The 21,025-nt window shown below is 41.1% G+C and overlaps 1 long non-coding RNA gene across 4 annotated transcripts in view; it reads left to right on the forward strand.

Moving 5' to 3' along the window:
* LOC118545981 (uncharacterized) overlaps nt 1–21,025 on the forward strand; it is a 125,948-nt gene that overhangs the window by 90,675 nt on the left and 14,248 nt on the right. For 2 of the 4 annotated variants that reach the window (XR_013445492.1, XR_013445490.1), the window contains 2 exons: nt 5,284–5,509; nt 8,223–11,517. The exons of 1 other annotated variant lie outside the window; for it this stretch is intronic. This is a non-coding gene — a long non-coding RNA (uncharacterized LOC118545981). Of the gene's footprint in view, nt 1–5,283; nt 5,510–8,222; nt 11,518–21,025 lie in introns of those variants that run through there. One more of the 4 variants, XR_013445491.1, reaches the window with a different exon arrangement.

Below are 21,025 nucleotides of genomic sequence, written 5' to 3' on the forward strand. Positions count from 1 at the left end.
TGGCACGGGGAAGCAACAGGAAGACAAAAGACTCCAAGTACCTAAGAATGTGGTAATGCATGATAGTTTCTAAATCAGGGAACACACTTCCTGGAAATTTTCTAATTAAATATTCCATACTCACTTTATCTGTTGTACATTATTTCCTTTAATTTTGCTTGTCTGGGTAGAATTTCCATACATTAAACCCTGTTTCTGCTTACTTCAAATCCCATAAATACCACTGCTATTTTCAGCTGCTTTATGTATCTTCTCTAATTTACCCCTACTGACTACAAATTTAATTCTCCTTGGGAGTACATTCTGTGCATGCACAGGCATGAGACAGAGGCTTCAGAGTGAGATTTCTTCAGTGGAAATAAATGAATAACATGCCTTGGTTTGAAGAATATGGAAATGAAAGGAATAATGTAGATTATCATTCAACTCTTCCACTTACTGTGCTCATTCAGTGCTTCTAAGGGGTGGACATGTCCAATAATGTCTTCCATCTGACTCCAAAGCAAATCTCCTTGAGTTTTATACTTTTTTGCCAGCCTCACCTTGCCTTGGTTTTGGCATCTCTGGCTCTATTTTTACAGGTCTTTTTAGTATTATGTCCTTCGTTGTGACTATGTTGTGTGATTTTCATGTCTATGGGCTTTTCTTCCTCTTGAACCATCTCAGTCTGAGGGGATCCCACGTCTCTTTCCTTGGAAACTGTTGGGATTGGTAGCAGGACACAATCTGAACATGTGTTGGATCTCATATCTCCTAGAAGTTTCTCATTATTAAGAAGAATTTCATCCAAAGTAGCAGTTGCTTTGCTACTTCCTTTACTTTCTGAGAAGTGAACTTGTAAGCCAGGCAAGTTAAATCCAGACATTTATCAGATGACCTGATTTTCAGATGGAAGTTTCCAACATTTCTAGTAATTGAAGTCTCTTCTCACTTCCATAACTTGTCAATGTGCCAATTTTATGAGCCGTGCCAGGATTAACCTATTTCTTCATTACAGTAACTTCTTTGTTCCTCTCTTTACATATTACACATATGTACATATATATATGTATTTTACCATTACCCAGATTTCTCTACAAAACTTTTATTCTTGTATTGACAAATTTCCCCAAAGGTTAGAGTGACCATTTGTTCCAGTTTGCCTGTGACAGTCCTAGTTTATCTGTTGTTCCTGGGGTATTAATAATTAACACCCTCCCCTTTTAATTTCAAAAGTGTGCTAGCTTGGATTCTAAAATTATATGAACACCCAATCAAATTTTCCTTCTCATATTCTCTATCCTCACTCAAAGTTTGTATCCTAAATTGGAAATAAAGATAAAAATATTTGTACCTTACTGGCCCTTTAATTTCCTGACAGTTCTTCAAGCTCTTAGGGATTTTTGCAGTCACATGTTCCTGCCTATGTCAAATCCACATATGGCTGGGCTGTGCCATCCACCTTGATGGGTTTTTTTCCTTTTCGGTCTGTGACTCCTTAGATTCAATGTGCTATTTCCTCTGATTCTTTCCTGCAGGGACGTGTTGTTGTGGTTAATCCTCAGCAGGTCCTGCTTCATGGTCTGTGGGATGATGGCCTATACCTGAGGCGCAGGTGCACTCGTTCTGAATATCCTCCCTTCGTCTTCTTTTTCACCAATCGGTATCCTGAGAATCTTGATATCCTGGATCATTATTTTCTTCATTGTTTCCCCCCCAGGAACACTTTGTTGTGTTTAACCAGCAGGCATGAAGACAGGAGTTGGCTCTACCCTTCTATCTGTCTTCAAGCAGGGAGACCAGCTTGGCCAATTGGTGGCCTCCAGCAGAAAAAGAAACCCAACAAATCCGTAGAGGCCTTAGAAACAGTCCTCTTTGCTTCTCTACTTCTAGGAAAATAAGATGTATTGAGTGTCAAGCTCTTTGCTTCTCCCTTAACACCTCTTAGGGCAAGCTCCTTTTTGACCTGTTGGAGGAAAGCAGCCCACCTAAGTAGGTCAAGCTCATGACCTTGGAGTCAGACAGCTTTGGGTTTTATTCCTTACTCTGTGGGTTCAGGCAAGTTACTTTATTTCTGAGTCTGAGTTTCTTCATTTGTAAAATGAAAATACCAATTCTTATCTTACTGGATTTAGGGGAGAGTTAAATGAGGTCATGTATAGAATACACTTAGCATTCTGTTTGGCAATTAGTATATGCTTAATAAATAGTTGTTATTCTTATAATAATCATAACTATTATTATTAAGTATAGTGTCAGAATTATAGTAAACTATTGGTACATCAGGCTCTATTTTATGAAGGTGACAGCAATCCCTAATGCAATGACAACAATCACTGAACCAACAGTGAGGTTCTGAAGATAACCCTGTTCTGTTTTCTTGGGCGGCTCTTGGTGGCTGAGAATACCAGAGTCAATAAACCAGCCAAAACATGTGATGGAATAAAAATGATTCTCTATGTGTAAGCAATTGGGTGGCTTTGATTTTTTTTTTTTCAGAGTTCTCCTTTCTCCCCTTTTAACTCAACAAGGTATAACATCTGTTATCTTTTCTTCTTGAAGTAGGATAACATGGAGAAAATGAAGTGTGGAGAGAAAGTAGGATCTCAAGTAGATTTTGAATTTGTAGCCTGATCAGATGGGTACTCCTAGAAGGTTTATTGGTATGTCTAAGAATGTGATCCCCAAATGAAATATGAGTGCTTCTGGTCGGTTACTTTTTCCTTCTGGAGACCTGGGGTAAGACCCTGTGATTCCTGACACTCCTCTCCCATAGATTCTTGGTTCTTTGATTTTCTTCCCATCATAAATTATTTTCCAGACTATCTCTGTTGGTAACCCATAACCAGCTAAACCTACACTTACTAGAGGAGTCTTTGATACCTCCTTTCAGTTGATTAAATTAATTATAGAATCCTGTTTTTCTTCTGTCATTTCTTCTGGCCATTATTACCAATTTCATGAAGCTTAGTATTTAGATGGTATTACTTATTTTTAGAGCCAAAGATTTTCTTATTTCACATTGTTAGATGATCTGATTTTTTCTGAGCAACATCTCTATGATGTTGGAAAAAAGTGGATAAACTGAGGCTCATAATGCTTCAGTGACTCTCCTAAGATCTTTTGATGAGTCAAGGACCAAGACTGGAATAGAAACCACGACTCTAGTCTCCTAAACTGTTTTTCTGACCACTAGACCACACTTCCTCTCCAGACTATGAAACACTGGAAAATGGGAGTGAGGCAGAGAGTAAATATGGAGGCGAACCCACAGAAACACAATTTTACTTGTACCCAAATCATGTCATTTAGCAAAGGAAAACAGAAGAACACCCCAGTCTCTTTGCTGTCATCAAAATTATACCCTAAACCCACAATGGATATAGAATAGGAAATGAGTCTGCCTTGAATTGTCATATTTCTTCCATTTAAAATGAATTTGAAAAAATTGTCTATTTTTCAATCCTGATGTGTTTTCCCTGCTATGAAAGGGTAATCTAAACATTCAATTTTATTTAGATTTAAGGGTAATAAGTAAAATACCTTTATTACTCTCATTCTTCACACAATAAAGACCTAACCAATCATTATTTATTTCATGTTTAAGGCCTTGTGGAACATCAGGTTTGTTAGACATAGTCATTATCTTTAAATTTAAAATTTAGTTGGACAGACACCACATACACCCATGAAGAGCTGAAGGCAATCGATAAATATCAACTGAGAAGGAGATATTAGAATCAGCGTGTGATGTGCAATAGTGAAAAGCAAAGCAATGTGGAACGCTTGGGTTTGAGTCCCAGCTCTACCGTTAGCCAGCTTTCAATTGTGGGCAAGTCAGATCCTATGCACTGACAGGGAGCGATAGCAATTGACTGCCTTGTCTTCCAACTGTACTGGTATGGAGACCAACATGAGAGAACACATGCAAAATGGTCTATGGGCTGGCAGATAATATATGAGAGGTGTTCAAGTCATGGGACGTATCTGATTCATGCCAGGGTCACACAGGCAAGCCTTTCTCCTTTGTATCTGGAATCCCCAATGATACAGCTCTCAAGGGTTGTTCATTTGCCCACACGGAAATTAAAACAGGAAATTAAAGGAAGGCTCCTTTGAAATTATTTTTGGCTGTGAGAACAGAAAATAACATGATATTTTCCTTTTGGCAAATAGCTCCTTGCCTCATCATTTGGAATAAGTGTGAGTGAGAGATATGTGAATACTTTGAAATCTGCTGATAATGGTTGTGAAGAGAGAATTTTTCACTTGGGAAAGCAAGGCGTACAACTCCGGGAAGCTGAGTCCTCTGTTGATGGGGACAGAGGAGGCCAAAAACTCTTCCCACCTGTGGTTCCCAGGGAGAAATGACAACAGTCTTTCATCACCAAGGCCATGTGGCAACCAATAGGGATCCTTGAATGACCTTTTCATGGGGGCTAGCCTGAACTTGAGTTCGTGGCTTCCATCTGCGGGTGAAACTGGGTATTTTTGATGCAAAAACTTGAGAAAAGGCAAGAATGTACTTTTGAAATCAGGCAGGGAAAATCCACCACAATGATTGTTAAGTTGTATTTTGTGAGGACATTTTAATTCTGGGAGGGAGGGCATGTGATTTTTCTTAATGGAGGAAACAACTCTACGACTTTTGTTTAAGCTTCTTTCACTCATCTCGGTTTATAGGGAGTCACTCTTTTATAGCAACAACTCATTACACTTCACATTTAGCGAAAAAATATAAATGTCTTCTGTTGACTGCGTGACCCTAATTACGATATCAAAAGACAGCTATTTTAGTTATCTTGCGTCTAAAAGCAGTAGGAAGACAATCCCAGCCTTTTTTCTCAGGGTGGTGCATGGGCTAATGTAAGCAGCACTGTTGAGCCCTTGTGTCAGAAGTAGAATAATAGGCAGCATTTAGAAAACAATACCATGGCGCCTGTCAGTCCTCAGACATTTTTTATTGTGAAATTTATATGACAAGCATTGCTTGTGGGTTGTAATATATTAGCACCATCTAGTGGTGATGGGCAGAGCTGTTCCCTGCCCCCCACTACTCGCCCCCCCATCTCCATCAAACAAATTAAGGCCAAGCAATGAACTCTATTTATAGTCTTTTATCTAAATTTGTTGTCACTTGCCACTTGAAAGTGAAAGGCGCTACACAAGTGGGGTAAAAAGATAAAGAAGTGTGTAAACCTATTGTAATGATAGCAATAATAATCACTAACGTTTATTGAACACTAACTGCATGATAAATTTGAACTAAATGCTTTTTTCTTTTCTTTTTTTTTTTTTTTTGAGAGAGAGAGAGAGCGCAGGAGGAGGGGCAGAGGAAGAGAGAGAGAATCTCAAGCAGATTCGGAACTGAGTGTGGAGCCCGATGCGGGGCTCGATCTCCCAACCCTGAGATCACTACCTGAGCGGAAATCAAGAGTTGGACACTTAACTGACTGAGCCACCCAGGTGCCCCTGTACTAAATGCTTTTTTATATAATCATCTTATTCAATCTTCGCAAGACTCTATGAGGTAGATATTATTCTTATTATCCCCATTTAACGGGGGAGAAAACAGGCTTGGAGAGCTTAAGTAACTGGCCTGGATTCGACCTCTGGTTTAGAAGACAAAAAATTTCCTCGTCTCACCAACATTGAATTTTCAGACCTTGTCATGTTGGTGCCATCAGACGTACCTGTGACAGAATACTGTGAGTAGGTGGAGCTCAGGAGTTTTCTCAGGTTGAGAAAGCATCCAGCTGGGGAAGCAGTGGGGCATACTGATTGAGAATGTGCGCTCCAGGGTCAGACTAGAACGGGGTTCAAGTTACAACCCAGCCAATCCTGTGTCCTTCGGCAAATTACAGTTGCCTCCCACAACATCAGCTTCTTCTTCTGTGGAATGGTGGTAAGAAGGCCTTACTCACGGGGGAGTTGGCAGTGTTGGGTGAGATGTGTGTGTAGAGTCTGGCTCATGGAAGCTGTTGAAGGGCTTTTATTAGATCTCCATTTTAATTTTTAAAAAAGACATTGTAGATTTCTACTTTAATTGCTTTGAATGCCGAACTCATACAGAGTTTAGCGTTCTCCACCTCCCTCCCAGGGTATCAAAACACTCATTTTGTGGGTGGAAAAGAACCATACAAGAAGGCTTTGTTTTAGAGTTCAATAACAAATCTGGGATAGAATGGAAAGTAGCCTAATTTCATTCCTAATTTGTCCCTTATTGTGGAAGGAAGGAGTGGCTCATTCATAACACATGGTGTTGCTGCTGTTGGCAAGTTTGTTCACACATGGAGTCCAGAGAAGTTCATACAGTGGTCAAGTGGCTCTTCCAGCCAGTATGGCAGCTGTGGGTCATGAAGATTTGGGAACGACTCCTCTCCCCTCTCAGGGCATACCCTCTAGCTCTTGCAGAAGGTACTCGGCTTTCATGTTCTATTCTCAGGACACTGCAGACGATCGCCATGGGAAAGCAGAGAAGTCTCTTCCCTTGGAGCTCTTTCCTCTCTGTTCATGCCCTCCTGTCTGCTTCTTCAGCACAGTCTTAGGAGGTGGAAGAAGGGGATGGGTGAAGGCAGAATTTAGATCTAGATGATAGAAGACAGGAGGTCAGTGTAATGGGAGGGAGTTGGCCTCCATGTGGCTTATTTGAAAGAAAATCTGATTCTTCCCACTGTCGAGGATCAGCTGGGAGAGCCTGACTCCTTTCTGCTTTGCTCGGCATGACCCTGTTCCTGTTCCTGTTCATCGTGCTCTTTGACTTATGTTAATATCCTCATGTCATATCACCTCTAATACACTGTCTGCCCAGCAATCAGAGATGGCTTTTATAAACACAGGTCTGATAACGTCCCTTCCTTGTGTAAAGCCATCCAGTGTCTTCCCATTGCTCTTACTAAAAAGTGCAGAATCTGCAACTTGACTTACCAGGGCCATGTGTGGTCTAGATGCAGCTTACTTCTCCATACTCATCCTCAGCTTCATCTCTGATCCCTCCCAACCTCCTCCTGACACTCCAGACGCTTTGGCTCCAGCATGCACTAAGCTCCCCAGACCTCTGGGTCTCTGTCCATGCTCTTCCCTCTGCTAGGACAACCTTCACTGGACTCACTCTCACTTACCCTTAGACTCGTGTTCCCAAGTTTTGCTGTGCATTAGAATTACCTAGGGAGCTTTAAAGAATCTTGATTCCCAGGCTTCATCCCATACCAGTCCAATCAGAATCTCTGGGGCTGAAACCCAGGAAAAAGTATTTTTTTTACAGCTCCCCAGGTGATTTCAATGTGTAGCCAAGTTTGAAAGCCAGTTCTTAGATTGGTAGGTGCCTAATTTCCTAATTTTCCCATCTAGTTTGGATTCTTCCTTACACGTTCTCATAGTCCTCCATACGTTCCCACATTTGTTGATTGTCTCTCCCACTAGACTGTAAGCTCCATGAGGTTGTGTCCATTGTGGTCACTTGCCTCTTCCTGGGGTGTGGCACAGAGCCTGGCATTCAGGAGGTGCCCGATCAATAACTGTGGAAAGGAGAGCTGGAATGTGGATTTATTAGTTTCCACACCGCTCACAGCTGGCCCTCTTCCAAGGCTAGAATGCTGCAGCTTGCTGCGGCTCAGGCACTTGCACCCACATGGTGAGTCAGTGAAACAGCTGCTAAGAAGAGGAGGGCTTCCTGCTGGAGGCAACCATACTTTTACCACCTGGGGAGAGAGTTTCCTTGCCTTGGGGAATGTACCTACTGCAGGACCATAGCAAGGACCAGGATTATCAAGGATTACACTTGATCATTGTGCAACCCTCCCACAAAGATATTGGCCTACTAACGTATTTTTAATTAATTGTCTTCAGCAGTGAACATTTGCCAAGAAAAACATTCTCAACACTCAACAGTCAGAGGATAGTCCCACCTGACTCTTGGCTCCAGTTGATAGCATATTTCTTAATGAACAGTCACTCATATAGACGATACCTTAAAAATAAGTTAATAGAGCAACATATTTGCACAAAAGCAGCCGATTAGTATCAATATGACCCTAGAATGTACTTATAGAGACCAGGGGTAGGCTTGGAGTACGACCCCCAAGACACTATCTTGAAGGACAGCTTAGCTGTGTGCTCAGAAGGATAAAAAATTAGAGACGTGTTTTCGTGTAAAATGCACTGATTAAATAAAGCTGGTGACAGGACGATCCTGACATCCATCTCAATGGTTTGCATTTTCTTTTCTGCATCCACTTCTACAGATTTCTTGCATTATATCACAAACATGGAAAAAGATACTACTGAAAGGAAATGTAAGCGGTAGTCACACTGAATGACTAGACAGCCCCAACTAGCATCTACCAGAAGATTCTGCATCTGACCCTTTCTGCAACTCTGCATGACTCATTTTATGCTAACGTCTCCCAGTCTCCACCCTTAGAATGAAAGTAATAAAATTTGCCTTTAATTAAAGTCTCTAAAGTTGGGTCCAATGGAAAAATGAAATACTTGAGGGTATGACTTAGCCTGTGCTAGGAATTTTATAGGCAGTTCACCAAGGATTTTTTTCCAAATGATTTGCACGATAGGCAAAACGTATTTTAAGCTGAACGCCCTGAACTGGAAACCGTGCACAATAACCTGTCCCAAAAGCAATTATCGCATCAGGACACACCCGTTGGGATTCAACACTCCTATTTAAAATCTGTCCAAACATCACAGCCCACGTGTGTAATGGCTTTGGCAGAAGGGTGAGAACCAGAATCTGCCAGAACCTTATTTAACGGAGCAGGAAATGGATGTTTTCCGAACCAAAGTTTTAAAAGTCGAGAAATACCTATTTTGTGAACAGGATTTATGGTCTCATCCCAGGAGAAGAAGAAGTAAAAGAAAATGGATAAAATTTAATTCCATAAAGAAATCACAGCTCTGGAGCCCATTTTCCAATGGGAATTGAGAGTGTTTGTGGAGCAAGTTGGCTTGAGAGGTAATCTGCTTGAATGAAACACAAGGATTTTTCTATGTGTGCAAAAATATTTTGATCTCTGAGATTTCGAGTAGAAGATTCAGTTCTGACATTGCCTTTCCCGGGAAGTCTTTGCTGGTACCTCCTCCCCCACACTCTGGGTTTGAAGCCCCTCCTTGTATGCTGCATACTTATCACGGGGTTTCTATGTTGTTTTGGAATTGTCCTCTTGTCTGTTAGATGATGAGTTATTGATGACCACGGATACTGTTTTGTTCATTCTTATTCCTGCTGGACCTAGTGATCGCTGTATCAATGAATAAAGGAACGAGGATTATCATCGCTATCATAGGCTTGGTACAGTGTAGGTGGTGACACTTGGAACCCAAGCAAATAAAGCTAGTTATGGGCCACTCTTGTTTGCACATGACTAACTTGTACCACCATCTTGCGTCATCTGAAGGCTGAGTGTTCAGCATGTCAGGAAGCACTGTAGTTCCATTTAGTCAGTGTGTTTTGGCCCTGTTGGATCCTTGTAGTTGCCTGCTGCAGTGATGTGGGTAGGCAGGGAGGGAGGGATGGAGTGAAGCCCAAAGTAATTTCTCAACAATCAAAGCCTGTCTTCTTCAAGGACTTTTCTTTCCTTACCATTAAGAGAAAATACTACTTCAACACATCATTCCCTAAATCACCTTCTAAGAGGAGAGAACATAGAAAATCATTTAGCAAAGGCGGTCAAGAATTATTCTGGTTCAGTATAATTCTAGGGGAAAAGCTGCCTTGACTCAAGGCCCAGGCCTTTGGTGTTCTGTGGAAGAAACATTTTAGAAGTCTCAGAGTGGAGGATAGAATGTTCAGAGCGACCAGGCGTATCAGCAGGTGGGTTAGGGGATTCTGGGTGAGAGGCAGGCACGTGACCTCATAATCAAAGGTGGTTTGATGAGGAGCAGAAGAAAGGGGCAGAATCCTGAAACACCATGGAGCGAACTTTAGAAAGGAAATCGAAGTTAAAATAAAAGAGCAACAAAGATGATTTGATGTCTTGAGCAAAGAAAATGTGATGTGTAATTTTTTTCCTAAGGAAAGCTCAAATTAGCTAGAAAATGTGGCTGGTTTACATTATAATGGCGCATTAAAATTATTTTGATTCTTAAAATACTAACCTTTACTGAGAGGAGAGTACTCTTACTTTAAACTGTTGTTCCCCCAAGTTATACAGAAATAGGTGATATTATGTAACTGTGAGGAAATGTCCATTCCACACAAAGAAGAGATCCCATCATCTACATAGATGGGTGAAGTCTGCTCAGCTTTATCTGGGGTGATTCAGTTCCCATGGCCTCCAATCCAAAAAACATCAACCTTTGTTAACTCTCTGCCCCTCTGTCTATATTTACTCTCCAGAACTCTGTAATATTTACAGAGGGGGTCAATGAATCTGAATAACTGAAACCAAACTACTTGTTCATAAAAAGGTATCTTTTGTGTAGAAACAAAAAATTTTAAAAGTCATTCCCGTGTTACTGTGGTGACAACAAAGAATAAGTTAATTTCTGTTCTCAAATGATAGCTTACTTTTTACAAACTTTATTTTTTTAGGTCGTGTTCTTTTTCCCAATCAACCAGTGAAGAGTAGGACAAAATATTACCTAAGTCAGCATGCTTTATATATGATACAAATCTTGTATTCAGAATGTGAGATTTCCTTACAGAAAAGTTGCACGGGCAATAGCAGTAAAAGGTATCTATCTATCTGGCCAACAGACACATGAAAAGATCACTTATCATCAGAGAAATGCAGATCAAAACCACAAAGAGATATCACCTCACACCTGTCAGAATGGCTAAAATCTAAACACAAGAGACAGCAAGTGTTGGCAAGGATGTGGAGAACAGGAACCCTCGTGCACTGTTTTTGGGAATGCAAACTGGGGCAGCCACTGTGGAAAAGAGTATGGAGATTCCTCAGAAAGTTAAAAATAGAACTATCCTATGATCTAGCAATTGCACTTCTGGGTATTTACCCAAAAAATGTAAAAACACTAATTTAAAGGGATACATGCACCCCTATGTTTATAGCAGCACTTTTACAATAGCCAAGATATGGAAGCAGCCCAAGGGTCCGTTGATAGATGAATGGATGAAGAAGTGGTATGTATATGCAATGGAATAGTATTCAGTCATCAGAAAGAATGGAATCTTGCCATTTGCAACAACATGGATAGAGTTAGAGAGTATAATGCTAAACAAAATAAGTCAGTCAGTAAAAGAGAAATACCGTATGATTTCACTCATATGTAGAATTTAAGAAACAAAACTAATGAACAAAAGGAAAAAGAGAAAGAGAAACCAAGAAATAGACTCTACTACAGAGAACAAACTGATGGTTATCAGAGGGGAGGTGAGTGGGAGGATGGGTGAAGTAGGTGATAGGGATTAAAGACTACACTTATCATGATGAGCACTGAGTAATGTATAGAATTTTTGAATCACTATATTGTACATCTGAAACTAATATAATGCTGTATGTTAACTATATTAGAATTAAAATAAAAATTAATAAAAAAAGGGTTTGTTTATGCATGGACAAATGCTGCCTGATAAATATTTATTGTAATTATAGTAATCATGTAGTAGTTATATGCATGATGTATAATGCATATATGCATGATAATGCATAATGTACTTATATGTATAATATTGCATATTATGTACCACTTATACATATAGTAATGTAATTGTTTTCTTTTTTCTTTTTTTTTTTAAGATTTTATTTATTTATTTGACACACAGAGAGATAGCACAAGCAGGGGGAACAGCAGAGGGAGAGGGAGAAGCAGGCTCCCCGCTGAGCAGGGAGCCCGATGCAGGACTCGATCCCAGGACTCTGGGATCATGGCCTGAGCTGAAGGCAGATGCTTAACTGACTGAGCCACCCAGGTGCCCCATGTAATTGTTTTCTTAAAAAAAAAAAAAACAAAAAAACAGGTATCTATCTCTCTTAGCTAATATCTACCATGTGTAGGCACCACACTAAGTAAATTATATTTCATTTATTCTTCCCCACAAGACCCTAGAGTGGGATTGCTAGTCTGGATATGTCACAGATGATCCGATGTGGAAGATACTTAGAGAGACAGAGCTGGGTGGTCCAGACATCATGGTCTGTTAGTTAGGGGAGCTGAGATTTGAATGGAGGTCCAGCAGCCACCAAAGCTTGAGTTCTTACCCACTTCAATATAACATCTCTCATCATTGAAGCCCTACACAAGGCACAAGACATGTTTATAAAATGTTTTCATTCTAATTTAGAAAACAAACCCAAATGTAAAACAACAAAGGCACGCGAGTGCCACATTAACATAATAAACCACACTGTATCTCAGCTTATACAATTTTTGTTTGCAAGACAATTCCAAGTGAATTCCAAGTTACTTTTTGGATCCTTCCTTTCTTTCCAGAATATTTTAAAATAGAATCACTTAAGGCCTATGGCATTCAAAGAATTTACACATTTGTGCTTCCCATGAAGATGGGAAATCATTAATTCTCCAAAAAGGGACTGCTTCTCGTTTTTTTCTCTCTCTTCCTTCCTAACTCAAAAAGTGAAATTGGGGAGGTGGGTTGATGGGCATGAGGCCCCCCATGGCACACTTTCCAAAATGATTCTCTGGCAGTCAAGCGTAAAATGTCCTGAAAAAACAAGGCATGGCTCCTTTAAGAAAAGACTGTACAATGTTTCGTGATACCCCAAAAGGCTGTTGGGCCATTAAAAATGCTCCACATGGAAAGATGTTTACTTACGACTGAGTGAAAAAGCGGATTGTGGAACAGTATGCACAGTGTTTCCCCTGTTGCAAAAGGCACGTGGAAAGGACAGACACAAGAATGTTAGTGTGTTAGTTCGCTAAGGCTACCCTAACAAAGCACCATAGACTGGGTGATCCAGATAATTCTGGAGGCTAGAAGTCTGAGATCGAGATGTCAGCAGAGTTTCTCCTGAGGCGCCCGCTCTTGGCATGTCGACGGCCATCTTCTTCCTTTACCTTCACATCATCTTCCCTTTAGGTGTGTCTGTGTCCGAAAACCTTCTGATGGTGGTCATATTGGGTTAGGGTAAATCCTAATGATTTCATTTTAACTTAATCACTTCTGTGAAGACCCTATCTCAAATATAGTAACATTCTGAATTATTAGGGGTTAGGACTTCAAAACGTGAGTTTTTGGGGGACCCTCAATTGAGCCCATAGCAGGCATCCTGAGTGAGAGACCCGGGGGCCAGTCCTCCCCTGGCAGGGATGGTGGGCAGGTCTGGGCAAGGAGACCTAACTGCATCCCCTCCTCACCCCAGTCAGGCAAGCTGGACACCTCATGTCTTGGTAAACTGACTTAAAACTCAACTCTAGGATTTTGGTTTTTTGAACCCAGTTACCACCATACAATTTTGATATGTAGTTTTGAAAAGAAAGACTTCTTAAAAATCATGAAAAATTCAACCCTTCATAAGCATGAAAAGCAAAGTAACAAAGGAAGCTAAAAATGGGGTGAGGTAAAGAGATAACCTCATAAATGAAGACGTGTTCACAAACTATAGTTCAGTAAATATTCTTCAAGGACCCACCATCACAGAGGCGCAACACAAGCTCTTGGAATACAAAGAGAAAACACAGAATTCCTGCCCTCAAGGGACAGGTGGAGAAGGAAGATGAACAGAGAGTTCTAGCACTATGGGACGTGGGCTATCTTAGAGGTATATCCTGGGACAGTGGCAAATGAGCAGGAGTTAATTAAGCAGGCATGGATAGGTGGGCGGGAGTGCTCCAGGTTAATGCCATAGCACAGGTAGGAGTGTGGAGGCAGGACAGGGCCTGCTGAAGCCTGGGAACCATGAGTGCTTTGGCTTAGTTGGAGACATGGGGGCTGATGGGGGAGAGGTAAGCTTCAGAACTTGCAAAGGAGGTGAGACTCCATGCTGTAGGCAAGGGGGCATCCTTTAAAGGGTATAAGCAGGTGCTTAGAAAGCTGTGTAGAAGGATAGACAAGAGCAGGGTAAGTGTGGATACAGAGTCTAGTTAGTAGGTTAGTGAAAGAATTAATGGGAAGAATGAGCAAGGCCTGGACAAGATTGTTGGGGGGGGGGGAAGGGGTGAATTAGAGAGACATTTAGGACTAGAACCAGGGGCTTGAAGACTCTTAGAAAGTGGAAATGAGAGAAAAGGAAGAGTCTAGAATGTACTCAGTGACATTTATCTAGCCAAGATTTATGAAACTCTTACCACATGACAGGTATGGCACCAGACATTGAGTGTACAAGAGTGGATAAGACAAATCAGGTTCCTGCTCAGACTGAGCTAGAGTCAGGTGAGGATGGGAAACAACCTAAACACACATTTAAAACGAAGCAGGTAAGCATGATGACGGTGGAATGCCTCCCAGGTTCCTATCTTGGTGTCTGCTAGTGCTTACTACCAACCAAATCAGAAAGCCCAGAAGACAGAAAAGATAATGAGCTTGGTTTTGGACATGTTGAGTTTATGGTGGAATATACAGAATATAATACATTATTTCCTCCTGCCATTGGAAAATAGGAATATTTTTCCAAAAGTGAGTCTTCTTCCTATATGGCAGTTCCTTTCTTAATCCCTGGTTTTGTACAAAGGTAAACTTTTTTAGTTTAGTATGAAGTGAACAGAGCAGACAAACTTACCGGCATGTGTGGAACATACTTTCTACTAAAAAAAGTAGTCCATGAAAAAACCCCAACAAGGGGTGCCTGGGTGGCTCAGTTGTTAAGCGTCTGCCTTCGGCTCAGGTCATGGTCCCGGGGTCCTGGGATTGAGCCCCGCATCGGGCTCCCTGCTCCACGGGAAGCCTGCTTCTCCCTCTCCCACTCCCCCTGCTTGTGTTCCCTCTATCGCTGTGTCTCTCTCGGTCAAATAAATAAAATCTTAAAAACAAAACAAAACAAAACCCAACAAGATAAGTTAAAAAAAAAAAACAAACCCATAAAATATAGAGGGGGTATATGGATCATTGATGCAATTTTTCACAGAGTGGCAAAGGAAAGCCTTTCAAAAAGACATTTTAATAAAGAGTTGAAGGAATTGAAGGAGCAAGTCATGCCAATATTTGGGGGAAAGAATATTTTAAGGCATTGGAACAATAAATGCAAATAGCCTACTGAAGCAGGACTGTTAGAAGAACAGAGTGAGGAAGCAGAGTGAGAGGGGAGAATGGTCAGGAGCAAGGACAAATAAGTGATGGAGAGAAAATTATGCTGGGGCCTAGATGTCATGTGTAAAGATTTTGGCTTTTATTTGGAGTGAGCTTGGAAGACACTAGATGGTTCTTAGCAGAGTGAACTTCCAATTGTATGTTTTTTTTCTGTGCACCGAACAATTAGTTCTGGCCTGGAGATGGTGCCAGATCCCACAGGTTAAGGGTTCAGTCCCACAAGACTGCCCCCCCCCTCAGCTCCCAGCCCCTTCAGAAGCCAGCCACAAGTCCAGCTCGTCACCCATGCTACCGACGGACTGGCTGTGGATCGGACATTCGCATGACCCCCTCCTCAGCTTTGACTCATTTGTCAGAGTGGCTCACAGAACTCAGAGAAACATTTACTTACACTTAGTAGTTTATGAGAAGGATATTATACAGGATACAGATGAACAGCCAGATGAAGCGGTACACGGAGTAAGGAATGCTGGAAGGAGCTTCCCCATGCCCTCTCTGGGCATGTCGATACGTGTTCACCAACATGGAAGTTCTCTGAATCTTGACCTTTGGAGTTTTCATGGAGGCTTCATGACATAGGCATGATTGATCAAATCACTGGCCTTTGGCAACTGAACTCAATCTCCAGCTCTTCTTCCCCCATAGCCTACCAGCAGGTCAAGGGTGAGACCAGAATCTCCAACCCTCTAATCTCATGGTTGGGTCCTCTGCCAACCAGACCTCATCCTTAGGTTACTTAGGAGCTTCCGCAAAGTCACCATATTAATATAACAAAAGACACCTTTATCACCCTCATAACCTAGCAAATTACAAAGGTTTTAGGAACTCTGTGCCGGGGACTGTGAGAGAGACCAAATATACATTGCTTAGTACGTAGCACAGTATCACTGACTTCATTATGTTTTGTAGGCTCGTGACTCTGCTCTGATTCCTATGGGAAGAGCAGAATGCAAAGGGGCAAGGACAGAATCAGGGACAGAAGTCAAAGGTCAAAGGCTATTGCAAGACAGAGTAGAGAGATGATGGGGGCTTGGATCAGAATGGTGGACAGACTAATTAGTTCAGACTAATTAGCTGGGGGCTGTTGAGAAGTAGTCAAATTCTGGATGTTGAAAGAAAAAGCTGAACAGCTGGAAACAGAGTGTGAGAGAAAGAGAGGAGTGAAAGATGAGAGATCTCCGACTAGCATGATCTGAATTATGGAGTTGCTATTCCATGAAATGACATAGACTGAGGAAGAACAAATTTGGACAAGGGACTAAGTGTGGCTTTGGATAGGTTAATCTGAGATACTTATTAGACGGTGAAGTGGAAGAGTTGAGTTGGCCATGGGGGCGAGGGTCTAGAGTTTTCGGAGAAGGTCCAGGCTGCAGATTAATACATAAATGCACTTGAGAGATGAAACATATTAATGGTCTTTAAATCCATGAAGCTTATACGCTATGTTCCATACATCCCCCTCATACAATCGAGACCTTTGCTTTTGCAGACAAGCATGCTGATGTTTTATCCACCTAGTATCTATCACATATATGTATATTCCATACACTCATATACCCACTGAAATACACAAGACACAAAAGGCACATGCAAGGTTGTTCATAACAACACTGCTTATAATATTTTAGACTGGAAACAACTCACACGTCTGTTGCAGGTGGAAAGGGTAAACAAATTCTGGTGAATATGTACAATGGAATAATGTACAGCAATGAGAACGAATACACTATAACTATCCACAGGAATGTGGATGAGTCTTTCACACATACTGTTGACCAAAAGAAGCCAGACACAAAAAAGGCTTGTTGTACTTTCCTATCTATATAGAATGGGGGGAAAAGTGAAAAGTCAAAATGGTGGTTGACACTGGTGGGTAGTGACTTGAAGGGGGCACAAGGGGGACTTTGGATAGGCAGGTCCTGTTCTTTCTCTTGAATTCAGAGCTCAGTGTGTTCACTTTGTGAAAAACCATTAAACCACGTACTTATGATTTGTGTGCTTTTCTCTCTCTATACATTATATTTCAATAAAGAACTTACTTAAACTATCTTTATGCACCCCATCTTCCCCTCTAGCTCCTGATGTTGCAAATGACACGGTAAAGAGGAAGACATTGATACAGCTGGTGAGAGAAAAACATTACAATATCCTTAAATAGATGAGGGGATAAGGGAAGTAGTAGCCAAGTAGAGGCTTTGGTCAATGCCAGGGACATGGGCAGATCATCCATAGTGTCTGGAAAAAGCAGTTATGGAAAACGGTACAGAGCTTCCTCAAAAAATTAAAAATAGAATCTCCGTATGATCTAGCCATCCCACTTCTGGGGACATGCCCCTAAGAACTGAAATCAGTATCTCAAAGTGACAGCTTCATTCCCATGTTCATTGCAGCATTATTCACAATAGCCAAGACATGGAAACAACCTAAGTGTCCATCAAAGGATGGATGGATAAAGAAAATGTGGTATGTACATAGAATGAAATATTATATATCCACCCTTAAAAAAACAAAAGGAAATTTTGTCAGTTGGGACAACATGGATGTACCTGGAGGACATTACGCTAAGTGAAATAAGCCAATCACAGAAGGACAAACACTGCTTGATTCCAGTTATATGAGGTATCTAAAATAGTCAGTTCATGGAAACAGTAAAATGGTGGTTGCCAGAGGCTGGTATGTGGGAGAATGGGGAGATGTTTTTCAACAGGTATTAGAGTTTCAGTTACACAAGATGAGCAAATTCTAAGATCTGCTGTGCACATAGAGCCTACGGTTGGCAATACCGTGTTGTATACTTGAAACTGTGAAGAGGGTAGACCTCAGATGAAGCATTCTTACCACAAAAAAAGCAGGGAAAGGCAGGAGGAATCTCTTGGAAATGATGGATATGTCTATTACCTCGATTATGGTGATGGTTTCATGGGTATATACATATCTCCAAAGTCATCAGATTGTATGTATCAAAGAGAGTCTTAAAGGGAAGAAAAAATATTGAGGAATTTTATGCATCCCTAGTTTCTCTTTTGAGTATGTATATGAGGAACAATGTTGCCCTCTAGTGTTCAAACTTGTTTTTTGTTTTTTTAATTTTATGCTGGGAAGGGTGGCAAATGGTCCAAGTGCCCCCGTGAAGACAAATTCCCCTTGTTATTGCAGGTTTTCGTGGCATTTTTTAGTTAAGGTTTTCAATTAGGACAGGAACGAAAGCATTACTAGTGCTTTCTAGAAATCATCCATTAATCGGAAGAAACCTGGAAAAGACTGTGTGAACAATAGTGTAAAACTTGTATACGTAGTAGATCCTGGATATGGAGCCACGGTAATCTGAGATCCAGTGAACTGTTCCACTGGATAATGTACAGCAGTGAGAATGAATACAATATAACTACCCTCAGGCATGTGGATGAGTCTTTCACACATACTGTTGACATTTATAGAATGTCCAGGGTTTCTCTTAATAGGTATATGATACATTGATGAGTGCACACACACACGCACGCACGGCAAAACTTTATACTCAATATGGATAGTTTGGATTTTTATTAAAACCATTCTTCCAGGGGCGCTTGGGTGGCTCAGTCGGTTGGGCATCTGCCTTTGGCTCGGGTCATGATCCCAGGGGTCCCGGGATCGAGCCCAACTTTGGGATCCCTGCTTTGCAGGGAGTCTGTTTCTCCCTCTGCCCCTCTACCCCCCCCCCCGCCCCGCCCCACACCGCTTGTGCTGGCTCTTTCAAATGAATAAATAGAAATCTTTAAAAACAAAACCCCATTCTTCCAGAACAAATTTCTTGAAATAAAATAATTTTTAAACTTTTTCCCCCTCATGCTGTTCTGAGTATGATCAAACACATTTTTATTTTGAGCTCACAAGGATGTTGTGTTTTGGGAAGTCAAAGTCAAGAAAAAGTAAGAATAGTAATATTTTCTCCATTTATGAATTGAGGAAAAGGGCATATAAATTAAGAAACTGGCAGCATACAGGTAGGCTTGGTCCGCAGTATCTAGCTTCCTTCCCTTCCTTTAAAGTTTTTCTGTAGGGGCGCCTGGCTGGCTTGGATGGTAGAGCATGTGACTCTTGATCTTGGGGTTGTGAGTCTGAGTCCCATGTTGGGTGTAGAGATTACTTAAAAAATCTTAAAAAAATAAAATAAAGTTTTTCTCTAGAAGCTGTGAGCATCCCAGACCTTCTGGCTTGTGACAAATTGTGTAATACAAAATTCACCCCATGGGCAGTCAGACGCACCTGGATGAGTCCTGGACTTGCTAGTTTTCCCTGAGATATTGTGCAAGATATGTAATGTCTCTGAGTCCCAATTTCTGTGAAATGGGAAGAGTGATATAATGCATCTCCTAGAGACGTAGAGATTACCTAGGATTGAGTGTGCGAGAGCATTTAACACAGGACCTAGCACAGCATGTATTAGCTTTAACAAAGGAGAACATGATGTAAGTAACACACCACAGATTCTCTGCAATAGTATGTTTTGCTATCAAGTAAAAAGGTGCTCTGGGATCAAATAAGAATAGATTTTTCCTTTGGAATTATTTTCTGCAATGATATCAATAGACAGTCTAGATCCCAAAGCAAATTCTGTAACCCAAACTATGAAGTCCTATGTCTATCTCTTTCATATAAAGCAGTTGTAATTTTTGTTCTCTGGACTTACTATTTTCTGTTCCTTCCCAAATTGCCTTGAAACCATTGCCAAAAGTTATGAATTATTTATGAAATTCAGAGTGAACCCTTCCCTAAGAGTGGATTTCCCCTTCCTATGTATATTATTACTAAAAGGACTATTCAGAAACTCCTTTTGCCTTTTAATTTCCAGTTCATCAGTTGTTTAGCATTATTGTCCCATCGGAATTGGCCCCTATCATGCCTATTTTTATTATTCTCTGGGGATTTTGGAATGAACTTCGCATTAACTGAAATTTTTCTTTGAGTATGGTCTTCAGTCAGTGTGGGATGGGACTCCAGGTATCAGCCTGGTGTGATGTAATGGGCACCTCCCTTCTGAAGCCCCATTCTGGAGGCTGATGGGAATTCCAGCACAGTGAGGAAAACGAGACAGGAAGTCACCTTCCCCTCAGAACTCCATACAGCTCAGGCTCTTCCATTCCAAAGTCGCAGGAGCCAGCCTTGCCCAGAATATTTGAAGGCTGAAGACCCCCCCACCCCAGACAGTGAACAGAGCTCAAGGAATCTCTGGAAGATGAGATGTTCATTCAGAAAGCTGGAAAGGACCACATGGTAGCTTCACTGCTCTCCTGGAGACTGAATCTTGGAACATATCAGTGAAGACCCAATCCTGACTGTGCATGCCTCACAATGAACATGAACAACCTGCCAAGACCCAGCTAAAATCCTGAGAGTCCTTTCTGAGGTATCCTCCAAAGGATATCTACTTTAGACTCTTAAGTCTCTCAAACCAATACATTCTCTTTGCCACTGAAACAGATTTGAGTTGCAGAGTTCAGTCTAAAATGAAAATGGTGGGACCCCTTTTCCAAAAAGCAGGAGGAAAGTGCCACAAGCCATGCAAATACAGACCTTTGCCCTTCTTCTGTGGTTTCTCTCTCCACCTTTCATGGTGTTTAAAATTTTCTGTTTAACATTATGTTCCTTTTGGATATGCTCCCTTGGATCCCCTTTGGGGATCCTGGCTGGAAGAGGCTAGATCTTCATAGGCACTGGAACCCCTATTCATTCTGTAAGATGAGCAGGAAATGAAATATATCTACCAGCCATTTTGACACACTCTGTCTATTGTTTTTTTTAATTATTTTTAATTATTTTTATTTTTTACTCTTTTATTGGTATTCCATTTTTTTTTTTTTAAACAGGGGTCTTATATGTGTTTTC

Source organism: Halichoerus grypus, chromosome 2, assembly GCF_964656455.1.
Source record: "Halichoerus grypus chromosome 2, mHalGry1.hap1.1, whole genome shotgun sequence".
NCBI classification, from domain to species: domain Eukaryota; kingdom Metazoa; phylum Chordata; class Mammalia; order Carnivora; family Phocidae; genus Halichoerus; species Halichoerus grypus.